The 25,489-nt window shown below is 32.8% G+C and overlaps 4 pseudogenes across 2 annotated transcripts; all 4 read left to right on the plus strand.

Annotated features, from left to right (window-relative positions):
- The first annotated feature begins 3,199 nt into the window (after positions 1 to 3,199).
- Positions 3,200 to 4,994, plus strand: LOC18595145 (tetrahydroberberine oxidase pseudogene; annotated as a pseudogene). The gene has a single exon (XR_016027136.1). The product of XR_016027136.1 is annotated as a tetrahydroberberine oxidase pseudogene (transcript).
- Positions 4,995 to 12,001: 7,007 nt separating this feature from the next.
- Positions 12,002 to 13,135, plus strand: LOC108662398 (berberine bridge enzyme-like 28 pseudogene; annotated as a pseudogene).
- Positions 13,136 to 14,830: 1,695 nt separating this feature from the next.
- LOC18595146 (tetrahydroberberine oxidase pseudogene) lies at positions 14,831 to 16,617 on the plus strand (annotated as a pseudogene). The gene has a single exon (XR_016027144.1). The product of XR_016027144.1 is annotated as a tetrahydroberberine oxidase pseudogene (transcript).
- Positions 16,618 to 17,102: 485 nt separating this feature from the next.
- Positions 17,103 to 18,636, plus strand: LOC108662399 (tetrahydroberberine oxidase pseudogene; annotated as a pseudogene).
- Positions 18,637 to 25,489: the final 6,853 nt, after the last annotated feature.

Genomic DNA, 25,489 nt, shown 5'->3' on the forward strand with positions numbered 1-25,489 from the left:
CCGAATTTTCTAGGAGAATATTGGCTCCTGATCATGATGTTTATTTGAGGAATTATGATGAATAATGATGAATTATGAGCCTAGAAAAATAATGAGAATTTTCAGAGTACAAATACGAATTTTTACCCACTAGGGGTATTTTCGTAATTTACTATCGAGACTGATAATATGCACCATACTAAGGGACATTAAGTCAATTTGGGTGCAATTGAGGAATAGAAACTGAAAAAAAAATTAATTTGGAGTTTAAACAGACGAGTATATCGATTTATCGGGTAAAAGATCGAAATAGGCTAACACCGCGTTTAGATAAAATTTAGACATTTTACACTTCATATCATGCATTAGTAATATAAATTAGTTTATTTTAGTTTAGTACCAAAGTAGTAAACCTCTTAATTGTGCAATTTTTCAAGGTGGCGAATCTTCTGGCAAGTGTAAAGAAATCGCACCCGATGAGTAATAGTTAGAGTACCCGAATTTAGTTTTCGAAAACTGTGAGTCAACCTATTATTATTGTAAATTATCTAGAGTTTATTTTTAAATGCTCTTTATGTATTTTATGGAACGAAAATGAGATTAAAATGAGACTTTTGATGTTTTAGAAATAAATATGACAAATAAATATATAGTGTTGATTATCTGAAATAAGAAACTTTTGATCATGAAATTGAGTAATGGGAGACTGCCGATTGTCTTGAAAAATATATTTTCCTATGAATGGCTTATGATATATGAGTATATGTGGCTATATTTTATAATTACATTGGAAATTTATGTAAGCTGTCTTTTACTATGCAAGTTGGGCAAATAAATAAAAGCCACGTTATACTGTCGAAATTTTATTAAAGTTGGTGGGTTTAGTCACTGCAGTGACGGGTTTTCGTAGACTGCCTATTAGAGGGGTACGGTAAACTCGGTTGCATAGTTACTCCGGTTGTAGAGGGGAGGAGGGTAACTCCTTGGGTAGTGTTAGAGCTTACTTCATGTCGAACCCCCACATGAATGTGTAACTCGACCAACGCCAAGAAACGACTTGTTTTCAAAACCAACATGTGTTTAACATGTAAATATCTTAACAACCTTGGCGGACTCGGTTAGATGTCTCGACCAAAGTATCCCTAAGGACTAGTTTTTGGCTTGAGCCCTGTTTCTAATAAAAGTCATAAGCCTTAACAACTGTTTTGGTAAATTACAAATATTTTATGGTTTAAGAAATAAATTGAAAACCTTATGAAATGGTTTGTGATTTATTGTTTAAACTTGCCTCCATTTTACTCGCCTTTAGATATTTATAATAATGTCTGTTTACTCATTGGGATTGCAAAATCTCACCCACCTCTTTTCCAAATATTTGAAGCCTGTGGTAGCTTGTAAGTACCCGATTTTGTCGAGGATTTCAGTTGACCTCTCTATCTCACAGACAGTAGGTTACTATCACCAACACTTGGTGTATTTACGAGCCACTTGTCATTGTAATTATTATTGTACATTATAATTTTGTAAATTATTGTATGTATGAATTTATTTTACTTACACGTGTTTCTATAATATTATTTTATATAAAAATATTATATTTTTATCAATATTTTGAATAGTAATATTTGTCTATAAATCCTTTTAAAAAATTTTATCTTTTGATTTACTTGAGCCGAAAACGATTAGTAATTATTTAAAACGGAATGTTTAACAATGATTGCTCACAAGAAAGGCAAGAAACTGATACGTAAGCCATGTGGGGTTCTGATTGACATTTCGGTTAATGAGTGTAAATCGGGACGTCGCGACGGTTGTCATGAGCCCGAGGGAGGTTCCAGGTCGTGACAGAACAATTGAATAATTTTCCCTGCAACTATAGTCTATATATGGACCACATGCATGCAGTTGTTTCATGTGGAAAAAAGGTTTGGTATGTTTATCTTTCCTCATTCCGTGATGCATTTCCAAAATCCTTTGGTCTTAGGATCTCTTGACGCTTTCATTTGCTTCCAGAAAGGATGTTTGTAAAAACTTTTTCTACGACAAATTGCGAACGACTCTTTGACCTTTTTGTTCCAATGATACAAGAGAGACGTGTAAGTTAATTAATTTATCATTATCTTCAAATTGTACTTATCCTTATTTTGGATATGGCAGAGAAAGAGAGAGGAAAATTAATTACTAATTAAATATGTTTTGATAAAATTTGTGTAATTTCCAATAGCACTATCTTTGACTTTTAATGATAAAACTTTGTGTAATTTTCAAGTCTATACTCAAGCAATTATATATTAATAATGTTTTGAGTCAATGTGATGATAAATACGAGATTAATTGGTAGGGGAGATTTGACTATTTATTTATTTATTTGAAATTCTTGCAACAAGTTTAAGCTTCAAAAAGAATTCTTTCAAGCTATTGGAAAAATTTATAGTTTAATTGATCAAGGTATAAATTTCTTGCTGCAATTTTAAACACATGTGTTAGGGCTAACAAGAATTGTCGTCCTAAAGTGTGAAAATTTGAAAGAATATAAAAGAAAATTCTATCTTTAGCAAACAACTTTGGAAAATATATAGTTTTCAAAGAGATATGTCTACGTGTTATTAGAATGTGACTATTAAAATGAAAGGACATTATTGATGAAAAAATTTGTTAATATCATGAAATATCGATTGGAAATTTTATATCTAATTTATATTTATTTATATTACAAAAATTTACAATTATCTATTATTAAAAATATTTATATTAATAATAATTATTATTTAAAAATAAAGAATAAAATAAATATTCATATGCATTGTACGTGGCGACAAAAGTAGTGAGATAAAAACTATATTTCTCGTTATGTAAATTAAATATTTTGATCAAAACCTTCAACCGAACTGAAAACAATGTATTTTGTTCATTGTTTTACAATTGACAACGATATATTCTTTTGTTTAAACTAATTTTATTGAAAGATGAGACATAGTATATAGTTTGGTAAAAAATTATACAAAACGTGATGGCCAAGAAAAACGTCAAACTAATGGAAAATAAGGGGAGAAAAGTAGAAATATATGTACACAAATATTGGTCAAAATGGAAATGGAGACGCAACGTATCTTGTCAACGGAATAGGTTGCAAGGCAGGGTGTAATGTAGCACAGGCATTCACCTTGGGTGCTATAAGAAGCGAGGGATGGGAGCCTGGCAATCTCTCAAGGGCAAATCGAGTAACCCAAAATGAAGTCACCTAGCTTCTCAGTGCCTCTCTTTCTTCTTGTCCTGTTCTCATTTTCGTGGGCAACTTCGGCCCGTACTCATGACAGCTTTCTCCAATGCCTTTCCGTACATTCTGGTATTAATGCTAGACTCATTTACACTCAAAACAGTTCTTCCTATGAATCCGTGTTGGATCTTTCCGCTCGGAATGCTCGGTTTTCTACACCAACTACCCCGAGACCTTTAGTCATAGTTACGCCCTCCAACGTCTCCCACGTCCAAGCAACCATTAATTGCTCAAGGGAACATGACATGCAGATTAGGATTCGAAGTGGTGGCCACGACTACGAGGGTCTATCTTATGTTTCTAAAGTTCCGTTTGTCATCATTGATTTAATTAACATGCGATCAATTGATGTTGACACGGAAAAAAAGACTGCATGGATTCAGGCTGGTGCAACTATAGGCGAACTGTATTACAGAATTGCAGAGAAAAGCACAACTCTTGCCTTCCCAGCTGGTGTTTGCCCCACTGTGGGCGTTGGGGGTCACTTTAGCGGGGGAGGTTATGGCATGATGACGCGCAAGTTTGGCCTTGCTGCTGATCAAATAATTGATGCACACATAGTTACTGTCGATGGAAGAATTCTTGATAGAAACTCTATGGGGGAAGATCTGTTTTGGGCCATTCGAGGAGGTGGAGGAGCCAGTTTTGGAGTCATTGTGGCATGGAAAGTAAAGTTAGTTTCTGTTCCATCAACTGTGACTGTATTTTCAGTGAACAGGACATTAGAAGAGAATGCAACAAAGCTTGTTCACAAGTGGCAATCTGTTGCAGAAGCGATTGATGAGGATTTGTACTTCAGAGTCTTTTTAAGAGCCGTGAATTCAAGCAAAGAAGGAAAACGAACAGTACAAGCTTCTTTTACTTCCTTGTTTCTTGGTAGAATTGATCAACTAATCGCATTGATGCAAGAAAGTTTTCCAGAGCTTGGATTAGTTAAAGAAGACTGCATTGAAATGAGCTGGATCCAAAGTATCCTCTACTTTCCAGGAATCCCACAAAGTGAATCCTTAGATGTCTTGCTTAACAGGACAGGTACAATCAGGACAGTTACAGCAGGCATCTTTAAAGCAAAATCGGACTATGTTACAGAACCTATTCCTGAAATTGCATTAGAAGGTCTATGGCAATGGTTTTACGAAGATGAATCTGGGACGTTGGAGCTTATCTTTAGTCCTTACGGTGGCATAATGGATGAGATTTCAGAGTCTGAGACTCCTTTCCCTCACAGGGCAGGGAATTTATATAACATTCATTATGCAGTATCATGGGAAGAAGAAGATTCTTCAACATCTCAGAAGCATATAAATTTTATGAGAAGGCTTTACAAGTACATGGAACCCTACGTTTCAAAATCTCCCAGAGCAGCTTACATGAACTACAGGGATCTTGATCTTGGAAGTAATAACGAAGGCAACTACACAAGCTATACACAAGCAAGCAGATGGGCTCTTAAATATTTCAAGAATAACTTCAACAGATTGATTCATGTGAAGAGTATGGTTGATCCGCAAAATTTCTTTAGACATGAACAAAGTGTCCCGACTCTTTTACAAGGATGAGGAAGATGGATGATATAATTAAATAATGCTTTATTGATAGAAAGGACACTCATACTATATGGGGTTTTAGATTCTCTCTAAGTATAAATAAAAGTACATCTGTTATGTGTGTATTGAAAACCGAATATATCTTTATGTATTTTTCAAAATAAATATATTTAGAGATAAAACTTTATATACGTGCCTCGAATTATAAAAAAAAGTGAATAGTTTTTCATCTCATAATCTTTATTCTTTTTTTTTAAATTCGAATGCCAAATTTGCAAGATAGACAATCATTTATATACATTCTGAGAACATTTTCATGGTATACTTCTGTATTTCTTTTAGTGAATTGGGGTATATTTTTCATAACATTCTGCGGCATATTTTGTTATATAATAATGTGTAAGTCTAGAGTTGATTTTTCAACCAAAGAAGATTCCTACGCTCCATATTTTAATTTATGATAAATTTCAGTGCGGGCAGAAGTATTAATTTGAAGATTCCTATGCTCCATCCTTGTCTATGTTTTAGCCATTGTTAATTTCTCTCTCTCTCTCTCTCTCTCTACGCTCCTTATTTTCTTTTCATCATATCCAAATTATATAAAACTTGATTACAAAAAGAAACGTCAAACCAATGAAAATAAAGGGATTATAGTAATGTACGTACACAAATATTGGTCAACAATGAAATCTAGACATAACGTATCTTTGTCAACAAAATTAGGTGTTAGTAAAAGAGTAACGTAGCACAGGTGTTCACCTTGGGTGCTATAAGAAGGATGAGATGGGATGTCTGAAAATCACTCCAGCACGAAATCGAGTAACCCAAAATGAAGTCGCCTAGCTTGTCAATGACTCTGTTTCTTCATGTTCTATTCTCATTTTCGTGGGCAATTTTGGCACATACTCATGACAGCTTTCTCCAATGTCTTTCCCTACATTCTGACATAAACGCCAGACTCATTTACACTGCAAACACTTCTTCCTATTCATCCGTCTTGGAGATTTCCGTTCGGAATGCTAGGTTTTCTACACCAACTACCCCGAAACCTTCAGTCATAGTTACGCCCTCCAACGTCTCCCACATCCAAGCAACAATTAATTGCTCTAGGGAACACGACATGCAGATTAGAATTCAAAGTGGTGGTCATAACTACGAGAGTCTTTCTTATGTTGCTCTAATTCCGTTCGTCATCATTGATTTGATTAACATGCAATCAATCGATGTTTACACAGAAAATATAACATCCATTATGGAGTAGCATGGCAAGAAGATGCTTCAACATCTCAGAAGCATATAAGTTTTATGAGAAGGCTTTGCAAGTACATGGAACCCTACGTTTCAAAATCTCCCAGAGCAGCTTACATGAACAACAGGGATCTTGACCTTGGAAGTAATAACAAAGGCAATTACACGAGCTATAGACAAGCAAGCAGATGGGGCCTTAAATATTTCAACAATAACTTTAACAAATTGATTCATGTGAAGAGTATGGTTGATCTGCAAAATTTCTTTAGACATGAACAAAGCATCCCATCGTTTTTGTGAGAATGAGGAAGGTAAAAGATATAATTAGTGCCTTATTGATTATGGGGATACTCACATCACACTAAACATGATTTTAGATTATTACTAAGCATAAATAAAAGCACTTTAGTGGTTAGGTGCATGTATTGAAAATTGAGGACATCGTTATGCAGTCTCTTAAATATTTACATGCAATATATACATTAAAAAATAAGATTCTTTGCGCTTTAAGTTAGGTAAAAAGAGATAACACTTTCTTATCCTGTAATCTTTGTCCCTTTTGCTTTCAAGATTCGAATTTGAGACTGACAAGATAAAATTTGAAGATAAGAATTTATAGTTTAATTGAACAAGAGGTAGTAATTCAAAATGTTTTTGACTATCAAGAATCAACTAGGTGTAAATTTCTTGCAGCAATTTTTACTACAACAAAATTGAGTTTTAATCACACTTTTTTCAACGACATATATTTTTGTATTGTGAAATCTTAAAAAGTACAGCTATTTAACTTTTGGTTTCATTTTTTTCACATTTAGTAGCAATATAAAAAGATGCAACCTTTATTAGTATATGTAATTTCTATGGTTACATTTTATTAATAATGCATATAAAAATTTATATAGTAACGTTAAATCTACAAAATATTCCAAAAAGTATATAAAAAAAGTGTTATTAAAAATATTTTTAATAAAACATTTTAAAAATATGCCGTCTTTAGTCAAATTTGTTATAGTGTTAAAAAAACAAAATTTCTATCTTAAGCAAATAATTTTGGAAATTATGTAGTTTCCAAAGAGATTTGTCTATGTACTAATAATAACAATAAGATTTATCTAATTGTTAGTAAGCATTCTAATTGAATCAAATGACTATTTTCCATTGTATAGGCTAATAAGGTTTATCTAATTTGTAAATAATTAAGAATTTTAATTATATTGAATAATTTACAGATTTATGGTACAAAATTTCAATTAGTTCACTACAACATTTTCGACCCTTGGCTGCAAAAAAATTGCAGGCGCCATAGGTGAAAATTTTGCGGCTAATGTATGGAAAAGTATGATTGTTCTTGTTTATGGGATTCAATAGCAAAATTAAAGTTTAGTTGTATATTATATGACTGCAATCTTAAATCATATGGTAGCAGATACAATGTGCAATTAAAAGGCATAAGGTAAAGACACATATAACCTTCCAATATGCAACAAATTGCACCAAGTTTTATGATAAAAACACATGTTCCTTTAAAATCAAATTACAACAACTAATGCCTCAAAAACTATTTTCAAAGGTCTTTACAATGTGTACAATATGAGATTTCATTAAGAATGATCAACAAATTTTAGTAATCTCACTCTCTTTCTCTCTTCTTCTCTTTAATTCTTGTCTGTACATATTTGTTTGTCCATTCTCCAACCTAATAAAACCATCTAACATTATAATTCCCAACCTTCTTTACTTGCAAAGACTAATTTGCAAGATAATATTAATTTACAAGTAGTTCATTATATAATATAAGACAAAGCATACTCATTGACCAACTAACAAAAATTTATTTATCCTCTTTGATTTGATTTGAAAATAAAGCAAAAAAGGGAAAAAAAAGAAAGATAGAAAATTGGTAACTTCATAAATAGATTCATTATTTGTCCTCTTTCATATTTAAGTCTCTTTTAGCATGGTACTACACGAGTTTTAGATTATGCATGTGAAGGACCCGACTCTATTGATCACCTTGGCTGGTGGACAAAACCAAGCATTACCTTTTCCAAGAGGACTTCTCTCCACAAACGTCTAGGTGTCTTATGGCAGCCCCTCAATGATGGTGATCTCAAATTCAACGTTGATGGATCTACTAAAGGCAAATCGAGGTTAGCTGGTTATGGTGGCGTCCTTAGGAATTCAGACGGGTTTGTTGTTGGGGTTTCCTTCAGCTCCCTTGGTTGCCAAGAGTCTAACTTTGCAAAACTTATGGCCATCCTTTATGCTTTTCGCCTCTTTACCTCATTTCCTTATAATGGGTCTAACTTGATCATCGAATCTAACTCAAAGGTTGCTACCTCATGGACTAATAATGAATTGCAGCGACCTTGGAATTCTTGGCGAGTCTTAATGAAATTGATGCACTGCTTCACTCACTTGGTCATGTCACTCTCTCACACATTCTAAGGGAAGATAATGTCTTTCCTGAGTCCTTAGCCAAGTATGGGGTTGACAGGAATTCTACTTTTTCTGCTTGGTGGTGATGACGATTGCAATCTGCTTTCAAATACGTTTTCTTCACATTATTTGCTCCTTTTAGTTTATGGTGTGTTTGTTTTTGCTTTGATGCTGTCACAATACAAAGGATAGGGGAATCCTTTCATTTTTGATCATTTTTTCTATCTCAGTTTGCTCTACTTATTTTCTGTTTCATGATGTGGGGACCTTTTCGACAAGAGTCATCTTGTTTTAGTCTGTTTAACAGGCGGAGTCACTACTTTCCTTGAGTAGCAGTTACTACCTTTTGTAACTATTTTCACTATCAATGAAATCTTTGATTGGCTGAGTAAAAAAAAAAAAACATTGAAGATTGGAAAGCACATTCTTGACAAGATGGATTAATTGTATTTCAAAAAGTCGAACTTAACCTCAAAGTTACTTTAGGATCATTTTTTTACAAATTTTCTCTTGATTTGTAAGATTTGAATGTAAGATGTATGTGATACCCACACCAAAATCGCATAGAAAAACAAAATTAGATAAATTAATAGAATTGATGCACAAACATAGTGACAAAGCACCAAATAAAAAAATGGTAATAGACTAACAAAACATAGGAAATTTTCATAATTTAGAAAGACATACCTTCTATAGGCTTAGTTTCACAAGCATATAGAAAGCTTTTCATCGACTCTTAAATATGTCTCATTTGATTTTCTCCCCCAACCATGAATTACAGGTTCTAAGCTCTGAATACGAAAGTAAATTTGTAAACTTGCTGCTATAACATTAAACATGATTTATATGTATTGGAATTACCATACATGCCAATACATAAATCTTCAGGTATATAAGGTAGCAAAAAATCACTAACTTATGTCACTTCATTCTTAAATGGGGATATATGCTTTGGAATTTTATTTCATTTTCCTCACATTCCAAGTTTTATCTCATTCTGTTTTCCTTTCTTCTCTCACTTTTAATAGCTAAGAAAAGTATTATAAGGTTGATAAAATAAATACTGGATCTTCTTACTAAAAAATACAATAATATCTTAATTCTTTTTTACTTATATTTTAATACTTACATCTTCGTCTTGGAGCAGCATTTTAAACAAACAAAAAGTGGAACACATGGAATCTTAATTAATTAACACAGAGTAAATGTGAATTAAGATCACCTCAGAAGATTTTGCACTAGATGTGAACTAAAGGGTATCATTAAGGTGTGAAGACCTTTCCTTAACACGTTCCTACAAAATTAACAAATAAATTAAAAGTATAATATTTAAAAAGCACTAATATAAACTTGAACTACATATATTATGATCAAAATGAAAAGAAAATGAAAGGATAAAGAGAGATAAATTAACAGCACTATTGTTGTCAATACCGTTTAAAGCATTAATCTCCAATGCTGTTGAGTTTTAGCAAACTATTTTATCCTTGTTCTGTTACTCATATACTTAGATGTCATAAAGCACTCTAACAAAATTAATGGTTAATATAATAATGCAACTTGTCAATACCACTCTAAAGTTTTCATTATTAAAATACTATGCCAAACAAATATAAATTAAGAAATAGATTAATAGAAGAATGAAAAAAGAAATGAAGAAAAGACATAGATATTTGAATAGCAGCCCAATGCTATTAAGAGCTTGCACCTGGAGATACATTCGATTGAAGGCCAAAAAACTGAAATTTGCTTTAAATTAATTAAAGTTGTTCTATTGGAAATTCAAAGTCAGGCCATTCAATGCATTTCTGGTACTCTAGTTTGATATAAAGTTAATGAACACCATCTTTGCCTTGAAAAACCAAATCTAAGAACTTGAAAATTTAACCAAAACTTAAACATTTAGATCATGCAGAGCTATCATCTACAAACTACATAAAAGGTCTTTCTACCATAAACTAAGGAGCTTATTTTCTCTTCTTGCAGGAGAAGTTGCTTGCGTCGATGCAAGGTATTTTTTATAGTTCCAACTTAATTTAACTACTCTTCATTTTATGAAATCATGCTCAACTATAATCTTATTGACATCATGGCATGAAAGGCTAACTAGATGTTTACAAAGACAATGGTGCAAGGTTCTCAGGCTTTATTCACAACTGGTGCTTAAATCAATAAATCATGCTCAAAGTCCCTAATTATCATTACAACAAACCCTAATCTAAACTTGAACTACATAAATCATGATCAAATTCTTTTTTAAAAAAAGAGAGAGCAAATAAAGAGTACCTGAATCAAGGATTACACAAACATGTAACTATGAGCTGAAACACAATAAAAGCTCTATTCAACATATATATTTGGTGAAGAAATAATGAAAAAAATTAACATAAATTTGAAAAAATAATGAAGAAAGTTAACATAAAATCAAAAGACTTGAGAAAATCATCTTAATAACTAATCAAGAATCTTTAGATCCATGCCAACCAAGAATCTTCTTAGTAAGCAAACGGGAAAATGAACAAATCATCCATCATTATTAGTTGAATGAAGAATCGAAGAATGTTTAGTAAAATTATCTGATGAAATTCTATTCAAGAAAAAGAAAAAAAAATAGGATTTGGTGAAATTCGATGATGAGAAATGAAAAGTGAAACAATCTGAAAAAAGTTTGGTGAGAAATGAAGTAAGAGAGAGGAAGAGTTGAACAATAGGAAAAAAGATTTGTTAAAATTCACAAATGGCTGATTGTTTATTTGGGCTGTCTTGGTAAAATAATTATATGGGCCATAGTTGTCTTTATTTTGTGGGCTTGTCTTTCTCTTATCAAAATCAATTCTAATTTATTTTAAGATAAATATATTTTAATTTTCTTTAAGTGATTACACTGTAAATAGTGCAGCTAAATAAAAATGTATTAAATGTTATTGGAAGAATTTAGTTATGTTAAAATAATTGCAACTAAAATTGTGCATTAAAAAGTAAAAAATGTTGTAGTGTTTATATTTCAAACATTATATTTTAGAAACATTTGTATTTATATATAAGTATTTTTAAGATAAAGATCAATCAAGTATTTTATGTGAGTTGCATGGGACATTATTATTATCAATAAAATTTATCCAATTTATAAAAAAAATTTAATTCCATCCAATGGCTTTAAATTAAAGATATCTAACTTTTAACTTAGTTAAGGTTTCTTTGTATATTATCATGTACAACATTAATTGTTATCTATGTAGGAGATGATATGGACTCTTACCCACAATTGTAAAGAGGTGAGACATAGTAAGTAATTTCGCATAAAATTATAATTGAGATTTTTTTATGAACGTTTAAAGTTTGTTTTTCGACGGAATAAGATTTTTATGCTTGTATCTTTTTCACATAAATATTTTTCGACGGAATAAGTTTAAAATTATAATTTCGTATAAAATTATAATTGTATCTTTTTCACCTAACGTCAAATTCTTTTCAACATATCCAAATTACAAGCATTGGAGAAAAAGTAGAAATGTACACAGAAATATTGGTCAAAGAGGTAATTGACAGGAAACTTGTCAATGGAATAGGGCGCAAGAGCACAAGCATTGACCTTGGGTGCTATAAAAAGAGTGGGATAGGAGATCTGGTAATCTCTCCAGCCAGTGACCCAATGAAGTCGCCTAGCTTCTCAATGCCGCTATTTCTTTTTTTTGTCTTCATAGGCAACTTTGGCCCATACTCACGAGAGCTTTCTGCAATGCCTTGTCCTACATTTTCACATTCACGCCTACACTCAAAACAGCTCTTCCTATTCATCCATGCTGGAGCTTTCCATTCGGAATGCTATGTTCTCCACACCAGCTACCCTCAAACCTTTAATCGTACGCCCTCCCACATTTAAGCAACAATTATTTTTGCTTTTAGCTCAGCAAGCAACCATTAATTGCTCAAGAAAACATGACATGCATTTATACAAGCTTCTTTTACTCCCCTGTTTCTTGGTAGAATTGATCAACTAATCGCATTGATGCAAGAAAGTTTTCCAGAGTTTGGATTAGTTAAAGAAGACTGCATTGAAATGAGCTGGATCCAAAGTATCCTCTACTTTGCAGAAATCCCACAAAGTGAATCCTTAGATGTCTTGCTTAACAGGACAGTTACAGCAGGCTTCTTTAAAGGAAAATCGGACTATGTTGCAGAACCTATTCCTGAAATTGCATTAGAAGGTCTATGGAAATGGTTTTACGAAGATGAATCTGGGACGTTGCAGCTTATCTTTAGTCCTTACGGTGGCATAATGGATGAGATTTCAGAGTCTGAGACTCCTTTCCCTCACAGGGCAGGGAATTTATATAACATTCATTATGGAGTATCATGGGAAGAAGAAGATGCTTCAACATCTCAGAAGCATATAAATTTTATGAGAAGGCTTTACAAGTACATGGAACCCTACGTTTCAAAATCTCCCAGAGCAGCTTACATGAACTATAGGGATCTTGATCTTGGAAGTAATAACAAAGGCAACTACACAAGCTATAGACAAGCAAGCAGATGGGCTCTTAAATATTTCAAGAATAACTTTAACAAATTGATTCATGTGAAGGGTATGGTTGATTGGCAAAATTTCTTTAGATATGAATAAAGTGTCCCATCTCTTTTGTGAGAATGAGGAAGATAGATGATATCATTATTTTTTAATCATACCTTTAATTGTACGCCCTCCCACATTTAAGCAACAATTATTTTTTCTTTTAGCTCAGTAATTGTATGCCAAGAGCTTTGGAGATATGTTGGAGTACCGACAAGTGCTAAACATGTTAAATCGATCAACGCCCATTTTGATTTGCGTATTTCTTTCCATATATAGAATTTTAAAAAATATTTATTTAAATTCTACTTGACATTTCTGTTTTTATCTTAAGGTGAATGATGGAAATATATATGTACAACGTTCATAATTTTAGTGATCAAAGTGTAATTTTCCGAAAGGTGAATGATCGAAACAAAACAATTCGAAAAACTTTTGTGACCAACTGAATAATTTTCCCGGCAACTATAGTCTATATATGGACCCCGTGCATGCAGTTATTTCACGTGGAAAAAGGGTTTGGTATGTTTATCTTTCCTCATGCCGTGATGTATTTCCAAAATCCTTTGGTCTTAGGATCTCATGACGCATTCATTTGCTTCGAGAAAGGAAGTTTGTAAAACTTTTTCTACGATAAATTGCGAACGACTCTTTGACCTTTTTGTTTCCAATGATACAAGAGGAATTTAAGACGTGTAAGTTAATTAATTTATCATTATCTTCAAATTGTACTTATCCTTATTTTGGATATGGGAGAGAAAGAGAGAGGAAAATTAATTACTAAATATGTTTTGATAAATATTTGTGTAATTTCCAATAGCACTATCTTTGACTTTTAATGATAAAACTTTGTGTAATTTTCAAGTCTATACTCAAGCAATTATATATTAATTATGTTTTGAGTCAATATGACGATAAATACGAGATTAATTGGTAGGGGAGATTTGACTATTTATTTATTTATTTGGAATTCTTGCAACAAGTTTAAGCTTCGACAAAAATTCTTTCAAGCTATTGGACAAATTTATAGTTCAATTGATCAAGGTATAAATTTCTTGCTGAAATTTTAAACACATGTGTTAGGGTTAACAAGAATTGTCGTCCTAAGTGGGAAAATTTGAAAGAAGATAAAAGAAAATTCTCTTAAGCATACAACTTTGGAAAATATATAGTTTACAAAGAGATATCTCTATGTGTTAGCATGTGACTATTAAAATGAAAGGGCATTTACAGATGAAAAAATTTGTTGATATCGTGAAATACCGATTGGAAAATTTATATCTAATCTATATTTATTTATATTACAAAAATTTACAAATATTTATATTTATAATAATTATTATTTAAAAATAAAGAATAAAATAAATATTCATATGCATTGCACGTGACAACAAAAGTAATGAGATAAAAAATATATTTCTCGTTATGTACATTAAATATTTTGGTCAAAAACCTTCAATCGAACTAAAAACAATGTATTTTGTTCATTGTTTTGCAATTGACAACGATATATTCTTTTGTTTAAACTAATTTTATTGAAAGATGAGACATCGTATATAGTTTCGTAAAAAATTATACAAAACGTGATGGCCAAGAGAAACGTCAAACTAATGGAAAATAAGGGGAGAAACGTAGAAATATATGTACACAAATATTTGTCAAAATGGAAATGGAGACGCAACGTGTCTTGTCAACGGAATAGGTTGCAAGGCAGGGCATTCACCTTGGGTGCTATAAGAAGCAAGGGATGGGAGCCTGGCAATCTCTCAAGCACAAATTCGAGTAACCCAAAATGAAGTCGCCTAGCTTCTCAATGCCTCTCTTTCTTCTTGTTCTGTTCTCATTTTCGTGGGCAACTTCGGCCCGTACTCACGACAGCTTTCTCCAATGCCTGTCCTTACATTCTGATATTAATGCTAGACTCATTTACACTCAAAACAGTTCTTCCTATGAATCCGTGTTGGAGCTTTCCGTTCGGAATGCTAGGTTTTCTACACCAACTACCCCGAGACCTTTAGTCATAGTTACGCCCTCCAACGTATCCCACATCCAAGCAACCATTAATTGCTCAAGGGAACATGACATGCAGATTAGGATTCGAAGTGGTGGCCATGACTACGAGGGTCTATCGTATGTTTCTAAAGTTCCGTTTGTCATCATTGATTTGATTAACATGCGATCAATTGATGTTGACACGGAAGAAAAGACTGCATGGATTCAGGCTGGTGCAACTATAGGCGAACTGTATTACAGAATTGCAGAGAAAAGCGCAACTCTTGCCTTCCCAGCTGGTGTTTGCCCCACTGTGGGCGTTGGGGGTCACTTTAGCGGGGGAGGTTATGGCATGATGACGCGCAAGTTTGGCCTTGCTGCTGATCAAATAATTGATGCACACATAGTTACTGTCGATGGAAGAATTCTTGATAGAAACTCTATGGGGGAAGATCTGTTTTGGGCCATTCGAGGAGGTGGAGGAGCCAGTTTTGGAGTCATTGTGGCATGGAAAGTAAAGTTAGTTTCTGTTCCATCAACTGTGACTGTATTTACAGTGAACAGGACATTAGAAGAGAATGCAACAAAGCTTGTTCACAAGTGGCAATCTGTTGCAGAAGCGATTGATGAGGATTTATACTTCAGACTCTTTTTAAGAGCCGTGAATTCAAGTCAAGAAGGAAAAAGAACAGTACAAGCTTCTTTTACTTCCTTGTTTCTTGGTAGAATTGATCAACTAATCGCATTGATGCAAGAAAGTTTTCCAGAGTTTGGATTAGTTAAAGAAGACTGCATTGAAATGAGCTGGATCCAAAGTATCCTCTACTTTGCAGAAATCCCACAAAGTGAATCCTTAGATGTCTTGCTTAACAGGACAGTTACAGCAGGCTTCTTTAAAGGAAAATCGGACTATGTTACAGAACCTATTCCTGAAATTGCATTAGAAGGTCTATGGCAATGGTTTTACGAAGATGAATCTGAGACGTTGGGGCTTATCTTTAGTCCTTACGGTGGCATAATGGATGAGATTTCAGAGTCTGAGACTCCTTTCCCTCACAGGGCAGGGAATTTATATAACATTCATTATGGAGTATCATGGGAAGAAGAAGATGCTTCAACATCTCAGAAGCATATAAATTTTATGAGAAGGCTGTACAAGTACATGGAACCCTACGTTTCAAAATCTCCCAGAGCAGCTTACATGAACTACAGGGATCTTGATCTTGGAAGTAATAACAAAGGCAAGTACACAAGCTATACACAAGCAAGCAGATGGGCTCTTAAATATTTCAAGAATAACTTCAACAAATTGATTCATGTGAAGAATATGGTTGATCCACAAAATTTCTTTAGACATGAACAAAGTGTCCCGACTCTTTTACGAGAATGAGGAAGATAGATGATATAATTAAATAATGCTTTATTGATAGAGAGGATACTCATACTATATGGGGTTTTAGATTCTCTCTAAGCATAAATAAAAGTGCATCTGTTATGTGTGTATTAAAAATTGAATATATCTTTATGTATTTTTCAATATATATATATTTAGAAATAAAACTTTACGTGCCTTGAATTATAAAAAAAAAAAGTAATAGTTTTTCATCTCATAATCTTTATTCTTTTTTTTTTAAATTCGAATTCCAAATTTGCAAGATAGACAATGATTTATATACATTTTTAGAACATTTTCATGGTATACTTTGGTATTTATTTTAATGAATTGGGGTATATTTTTCATAACATTCTGTGGCATATTTTGTTATATAATAATGTAAGTCTAGAGTTGATTTTTCAACCAAAGAAGATTCCTATGCTCCATATTTTAATTTTTGATAAATTTCAGTGCGGGCAAAAGTATTAATTTGAAGATTCCTATGCTCCATCCTTGTCTATGTTTTAGCCATTGTTAATTTCTCTCTCTCTCTCTACGCTCCTTATTTTCTTTTCACCATATCCAAATTATACAAAACTTGATTACAAAGAGAAACGTCCAACCAATGTAAATAAGGGGATTATAGTAATGTACGTACACAAATATTGGTCAACAATGAAATCTAGACGTAACGTATCTTTGTCAACAAAATTAGGTGTTAGTAAAAGTGTAACGTAGCACAAGTGTTCACCTTGGGTGCTATAAGAAGGATGGGATGGGATGTTTGAAAATCACTCCAGCACAAAATCGAGTAACCCAAAATGAAGTCGCCTAGCTTCTCAATGACTGTTTCTTCTTGTTCTATTCTCATTGTCGTGGGCAATTTTGGCTCATACTCATGACAGCTTTCTCCAATGTCTTTCCCTGCATTCTGACATAAACGCCAGACTCATTTACACTGCAAACAGTTCTTCCTATTCATCCGTCTTGGAGCTTTCCGTTCGGAATGCTAGGTTTTCTACACCAACTACCCCGAAACCTTCAGTCATAGTTACGCCCTCCAACGTCTCCCACATCCAAGCAAGAATTAACTGCTCAAGGGAACACGACATGCAGATTAGAATTCGAAGTTGTGGTTATGATTACGAGAGTCTTTCTTATGTTTCTCTAATTCCGTTTGTCATCATTGATTTGATTAACAGCGATCAATCGATGTTGGCGCAGAAAATCACACAGACAAAATAATTAACAATGCATGGATTCAAGCTGGTGCAACTATAGGTGAACTGTATTACAAAATTGCAGAGAAAAGCAGAACTCTTGCCTTCCCAGCTGGTGTTTGCCCCACTGTGGGTGTTGGGGGTCACTTTAGCGGGGGAGGTTATGGCATGATGATGCGCAAGTTTGGCCTTGCTACTGATCAAGTAATTGATGCACACTTAGTTAATGTCGATGGAAGAATTCTTGATGGAAACTCTACAGGGTGAGATCTGTTTTGGGCCATTCGAGGAGGTGGAGGATCCGGCTTTGGTGTCATTGTGGCTTGGAAAGTAAAGTTAGTGTCTGTTCCATCAACTGTGACTGTATTTACAGTGAACAGGACATTGGAAGAGAATGCAACAAAGCTTGTTCGCAAGTGGTAATCTGTTGCAGAAAAGATTCATGAAGATTTGTACATCAGACTCTTTCTAAGAGCCGTGAATTCAAGCCAAGAAGGAAAGAGAACAACACAAGCTTTGTTTACTTCCTTGTTTCTTGGTAGAGTTGATTAAGTAATCGCATTGATGCAAGAAAGTTTTCAGAGATTGGATTAGTTAAAAAACACTGCATTGAAATGAGCTGGATCCTTAGTACCCTCTTCTTTGCAGGAATCTCACAAGGTGAATCGTTTGATATTTTGCTTAACCGGACAATTGCTGCAAGCTTCCTCAAACGAAACTGGGACTATGTTACGGAACCTATTCCTGAAATTGCATTAGAAGGTCTATGGCAATGGTTTTACGAAGAGGAATCTGGGACGATGGAGCTTATCTTTAGCCCTTACGGTGGCATAAAGGACGAGAGTGCAGGGTCTGAGACTCCTTTCCCTCACAGGGCAGGGAATTTATATGACATTAATTATGGAGTAGCATGGCAAGAAGATGCTTCAACATCTCAGAAGCATATAAGTTCTATGAGAAGGCTTTGCAAGTACATGGAACCAAAATAAAGGCACTTTGGTTAGATGCATGCATTGAAAATTGAGGACATCGTTATGCAGTCTCCAAAATATTTATATTCATTATATACATTAACAAATAAGATTCTTTGTGCTTTAAGTTAGGTGAAAAGAGATAACACTTTCTTGTCCTGTAATCTCCGTCCTTTTGCTTTCAAGATTCGAATTCGAGACTTACAACATAAAATTTGAAGATAAGAATTTATATTTTAATTGAACAAGAGGTAGTAATTCAAAAATTTTTTGACTATCAAGAAATCAACTAGGTATAAATTTCTTGCAGCAATTTTAAGGACATGTGTTAGTGTTTACAAGAATTGTCATCCTAAATTGGAAAAATTTTTATTATAACAAAATTGAGTTTTAATCACACTTTTTTAAACAACATATATTTTTGTGTAGTAAAATCTTAAAAAGTACAACTATTTAACTTTTGGTTTCATTTTTTTTACATTTGGTAGCAATATAAAACGTTTAATGTTTATTAGTGTATGCAATTTCTATAGTTACATTTTGTTCATAATGCATATAAAAATTTATATAGTGAAATTAAATCTACAAAATGTTCTAAAAAGTATATAAAAAAAGTGTTATTAAAAATATTTTTTATAAAACATTTTAAAAATATGCTGTTTTATGTCAAATTTGTTGTAGTGTTAGAAAAACAAAATTTCTATCTTAAGCAAATTTGTCTATGTACTAATAATAACAATAAGATTTATCTAAGTGTTAGTAAGTATTCTAATTGCATCAAATGACTATTTTCCATGATAAATGTTAATACGGTTTATCTAATTTGTAAATAATTAAGAATTCTAATTATATTGAATAATTTATAGATTTATGGTACAAAATTTTAATTATTTCACTACAACATTTTTTACCTTTGGCTGCAAAAAAAATTGCAGGCGCCATAGGTGAAAAATATGCAGTCAATGTATGGAAAAGCATGGCTATACTTGTTTATGGGATTCAACAACAAAATTAAAGTGCAGTTGTATATTTTATGCTGCAACCTTAAATCATATGGTAGCATATAAAATGTGCAATTAAAAGGTATAAGATAAAGACATATACAAGCTTCTAATATGCAACAAATTGCACCACGTTTTATGATAAAAACACATGTTCCTCTAAAATCAAATTACAACAACTACTGCCTCAAAAACCATTTTCAAAGGTCTTTACAATGTGTACAATATGGGATTTCATTAAGAATGATAAACTAATTTTAGTAATCTCTCTTTCTGTCTCTCTTCTTCTATTTAATTCCTCTCTATACATATTTGTTTGTCCATTCTCCTACCTAATAAAACCATCTGACATTGCAGTTCCCAACCTTCTTTACCTACAAAGATTAATTTGCAAGTAGTTCGTTATATAATATGAGACAAAGCATACTCATTGACCAACTAACAAAAATTTATTTATCCTCTTTGATTTGATTTGAAAATAAAGCAAAAATAGGAAAAAAAAGGGAACATAGAAAACTGGTAATGTTATAAAAAGATTCATTATTTGTCCTCTTTCATATTTAATTCTCTTTTAGGATGGTACTACACGAGTTTTAGATGATGCATGTGAGGGAACCAACTCTATTGATGACCTTGGCTGGTGGATAGAACCAAGCATTTCCTTTCCCAAGAGGACTCCTCTCCACAAACGTCTAGGTGTCTTATGGCAACCCCCCAATGACGGTGATCTCAAATTCAATGTTGATGTCTCTACTAGAGGCAAACCGAGGTCGACTAGTTACGGTGGCATCCTTAGGAATTCGGACGGATTTGTTGTTGTGGTTTTCTTTGGCCCCCTTGGTTGCCAAGAGTCTAACATTGCGGAGCCTATGGCCATCCTGTATGCTTTGCACCTCTTTGCCTCATCTCTTTATAATGGGTCTAACTTGATCATCAAATTTGAGTCAAAGGTTGCTACCTCATGGATTAATAATGAATTGCATCAACCTTGGAATTCTTGCGAGTCTTTAACGAAATTGATGCTTTCCTTCACTCACTTGGTCATGTCACTCTCTCACACATTCTAAGGGAAGGTAATGCCTTTGCTGATTCCTTAGCCAAGTATGGGGTTGACAACAATTCTACTTTTTCTGCTTGGTGGTGATAACTATTGCAGCCTGCTTTTAGATACTTTTTCTTCACATAATTTGCTCCTTTTAGTTTATGGTGTGTTTGTTTTTGTTTTGATGCTGTCACAATACAGAGGATAGGGGCATCCTTTCATCTTTGATCATTTTTTCTATCTCAGTTTTCTCTACTTATTTTCTGTTTCATGATGTGGGGACTTTTTTGACAAGAGTCATATTGTTTTAGTTTGTTTAACAGGCGACGTCACTGCTCTCTTTGAGTAGCAGTTACTACCTTTTGTAATTATATTCACTATCAATGAAATCTTTGATTGGTTGAGTAAAAAAAGAAATAACATTGAAGATTGGAAAGCACATTCTTGACAACATGGATTAATAGTATTTCAAAAAATCGAACTTAACCTCAAAGTTACTTTAGGATGATTTTTTACAAATTTTCTCTTGATTTGTAAGATTTGAATGTAAGATGTATGTGATACCCACACCACACACTCATAGAAAAACAAAATTACGTAAATTAATAGAATTGATGTGAAAACATAATGACAAAGCACCAAAGAAAAAAATGGTAATATACTAACAGAACATAGGAAATTTTCATAATTTAAAAGGACATACCTTCTATAGGCTTAGTTTCACAAGCATATAGACAGCTTTTCATAGACTCTTAAATATGTCTCATCTAAGGAATCTAATTTCCTCCCTTAACCATGAATTACAGGTTCTAAGTTCTGAATATGAAAGTAAATTCGTAAAATTGCTTCTATAACATTAAACATGATTTATATGTAATGGAATTACCATATAGGCCAATACATTATACTTCAAGTATATAAGGTAGCAAAATATCACAAACGTATGTCACTTTATTCTTAAATGGGGATATCTGCTTTAGAATTCTATTTCATTTTCCTCACATTCCAAGTTTTATTTCATTTCTGTTTTCCTTTCTTCTCTCGCTTTTACTAGCTAAGAAAAGTATTATAAGGTTGATAAAATAAATACTGGATCTTCTTACTAAAAAATACAATAATATCTTAATTCTTATTTACTTATATTTTAATACTTACATCTTCATCCTGGAGCAGCATTTTAAACAAAGAGAAAGTGGAACACATGGAATCTTGATTAATTAACACAGAGTAAATGTAAATTAAGATCACCTTAGAAGATTTTGTACTGGATGTGAACTAAAGGGTATCATTGAGGTGTGAAGACCTTTCCTTGACACGTTCATACCAAATTAACAAATAAATTAAAAGTATAATATTTTAAAAGCACTAATCTAAACTTGAACTATATCATGATCAAAATGAAAAGATAATGAAAGGATAAAGAGAGATAAATTAACAGCACTATTGTTGTCAATACCTTTTAAAGCATTAATCTCCAATGCTGTTGAGTCTTAGCAAACTATTTTATCCTTGTTCTGTTACTCATATACTTAGATGTCATAAAGCACTCTAACAAAATTAATGGTTAATATAATAATGCAACTTGTCAATACCACTCTAAAGTTTTCATTATTGAAATACTATGCCAAACAAATATAAATTAAGAAATAGATTAATAGAAGAAAGAAAAAAGAAATGAAGAAAAGACATAGGAATTTGAATAGCAGCCCAATGCAATTAAGAGCTTGCACCCGGTAGATACATTCGATTGAAGGCAAAGAAACTGAAATTTGCTTTGAATTGATTAAAGTTGTTTTATTGGAAATTCAAAGTCAGGCCATTTAATGCATTTCTGGTACTTTGGATCAATATAAAGTAAATGAACACCATCTTTCCCTTGAAAGCAAAATCTAAGAATGTCACGACCCGGAACTCCCCATCGAACCCGTGACAACCGCCACGAAGCCTCGACAGATATTCTTCACGTCGAATACCGATTGAAACCTCGCAAGACTCTCATATCAGCTTTCGTACTTCCCCGGTGAGCAATAATTATCAAATATCGTAATTCGAATGATTACGAGTCATTTTCAAATTAGAACATAACATATTATTTTTTAGCTCACAGGGGCATTTTCGTCATTTTTCGTTGAAAATCTCAAAACTTACTAAAAATGTAGTAGGTAAGCAGAAAATATATATATTTAGTGATTTAAAAACAAATTAAGTATCTAAAACGTACATTTGAAGTGAGAATTTGACCATTTGAGTAAAATAAAAATATTCAATAAAATAAACTATTTTCTTGTAAAATAATTTTTATAAAGCTATCGGTAAATAATTCTTATAGCGTAAAAGTGAATTATATTCATATATACTATAAAGCAAATAACCAAAGCATAAAATTACTTTTACAATGACACATGGGCCCACATCTAACCAAAATGCATCGAAAGCTAAAAACCTACAGCTTTTGCCGATTCAAGTCCAAATGAAGGTACTTGTCAAAGTTAGCTAACTATGAAATTTTCCCGGCCTAAAATGTGAGGAAATGAGGGTGGTGAGCTTATAAAATCCCAGTGAGTAAATAGACACCATCTAAACTATCTAAAGGCGAGTAAATGGAGACAATTAAAATATTCCATCTAAATATGTATTTCACAACATAAATATTCATTTCATTTAAATAATCAATATGGCTTATAAGTATCTTAAAAACTTGGCTCATGTCAAAAATTATTCTCATACTCAGTTATCAAGGATACCTTGACTGAGGGCTATCCCAAACCGAGTCCGCCAAGGCTATTAAAAAGTTATGTACGCATAAATCATGTTTTTATTTTGTAAACATAGTCGTTCCTTAGCGTTGGTTGAATTCCCCTTCACGTGGTGGTTTGGCATGAAGTAAGCTCTAAAAGTTTTAGCCTCAGGAGTTATCCACCCGCGCCTTTCATACTGAGGTAAGATACAACAGGGTTTACCGTGCCCCTCTAATAAGTTGGTCCACGAAAACCCGTCCACTGCAGTAAGCTAATAATTATCCCACTAATCAATAAAATTCAATAACATGATATGACAATTATTGTAATTCACAGTCTTTCAAGGCTAAATACATATTTCATATATTTCAACTCAAATATCAATTCAGCCATTCATGCAAATATTGTCATAAGCCATTCGATTCAAATCATAAATTTACAGCACCTCAAGTGGTCTCCAGTTACTCTATTTTCAAAGTCATCATTCAATTTCAAGACAATTTATAAAATCATTTTATTTAAACACGTTTTGTTTGTAAAACAAAAAGATTTACCATTTAAACTCATTTTTTATAAAATTCACAAAATCGGATAAAACCAATTTAGATAATTAAGACGATAGTAAGGTTACTCACAGTATTAGGAGTCGATGTACTCTTAATCTCAATCTTCAAGCACAATCTCTGACTTTTACCACTGTAATTTGCTCACCACCTACCCACAATATACAATACATAATTCACCACATTAATGCTTGACCATTATAAAATCAATTCAGGCTCGGTGTATATGCATAATATGATATGCAACTTATCCGACTACCGCTTAAATGCGGTGCTGACCTAATTTGGCAAATTACCCGATTAAATGATAATTGTGTCTGATTTGGCTCCAAATTGCTCCATTTCATTTCTAATATTTTAATTCACTAAATACAATTCCAATAATCTAAAATTCAGCCTAACAACCCTCACAATTCTTCTTGAAAATTTCGGCCATTGTGGTGCACTATCACTAAAAATTTTCTCATTCCATTTTCTCACCATAAATCATCATTTCATCAATTTTTCAACCAATTCACTTGATCACAAAATCAATTCATTACTTCTACACTTCACATAGGGTTCAGCCATTGAAGGTTCATGGGGAAAATGGATTCTTTTCTTGTTGTTTTGTTTCTAAATATGCTAAACTAACTAAAAACACTAACATAACTTAAAATCAAATCAATCTAACATCTTTCTCTCTCCATACCCATTTTGACCAGCCATGAATTCATCATGAAAACATGTAATTTAAGCATGAAAAATAAGGAGAAATGCTCAAGGAAAATAGATTTCAAGCTTAAGTTGAAAAATCCTACCTTTTTCACTTGTTTTCCTTGATTTTCCACACTTTTTCTCTTGAAATTCTTCACCTAGGGTTTGTTCTTCCTTTCTTTTCCTCTCTTCCTTGCTTGGCCGAATATTTGGAGAGATAATGGGCTGATTTATGCTGATTTTTAAGTTAAATAATAAAATATCCTAAGCTTGACACTTGTCATTTTCTTATTGGTCCATTTTTCTTTTTATACTTTAATAATTATGCTTCCATTCTCCACCACATGATTAGTCAAAGGTCAAAACGAAGATAGGGGAAGACCATGTGCTAGACAAGTGTCCTTGTGGTGGAAAATTACAATTTTACCCATGGGGTAGCAAAATTACCATTTTACCCCTATGCTCAGAAAAATGCCGGGATTACAATTTTTCATTTCTCAACCTCAAATCATACTCCAATAAGTCAAATGTGATCAAAATCTTTCAAAAAAATTCCCATTTTGTCCTCAAGTGGTAAAATTACCATTTTACCATTGGATAGTGAAATTTTCGGTTTGACTCCAAATTAATCTTCGAACTCCGAATCACCATTCTAAGTCATTCTAGGACTTTAAATTTTTAATTTCATCCTAAAATCTCTATTTGATCTAGTTCGAGGCTTAAATCAACTTTGTTGTACCTCTAGGTACAATACCGACTTTTGTAAATTCTTCGGAACTCTTATAGCTGGCAAACATGCTATCCATCACATGTATGTCATGACAACTATTT

The sequence above is a fragment of the Theobroma cacao genome, chromosome 6 (assembly GCF_053813885.1).
Source record: "Theobroma cacao isolate CCN51 chromosome 6, ASM5381388v1, whole genome shotgun sequence".
Classification (NCBI taxonomy): Eukaryota; Viridiplantae; Streptophyta; class Magnoliopsida; order Malvales; family Malvaceae; genus Theobroma; species Theobroma cacao.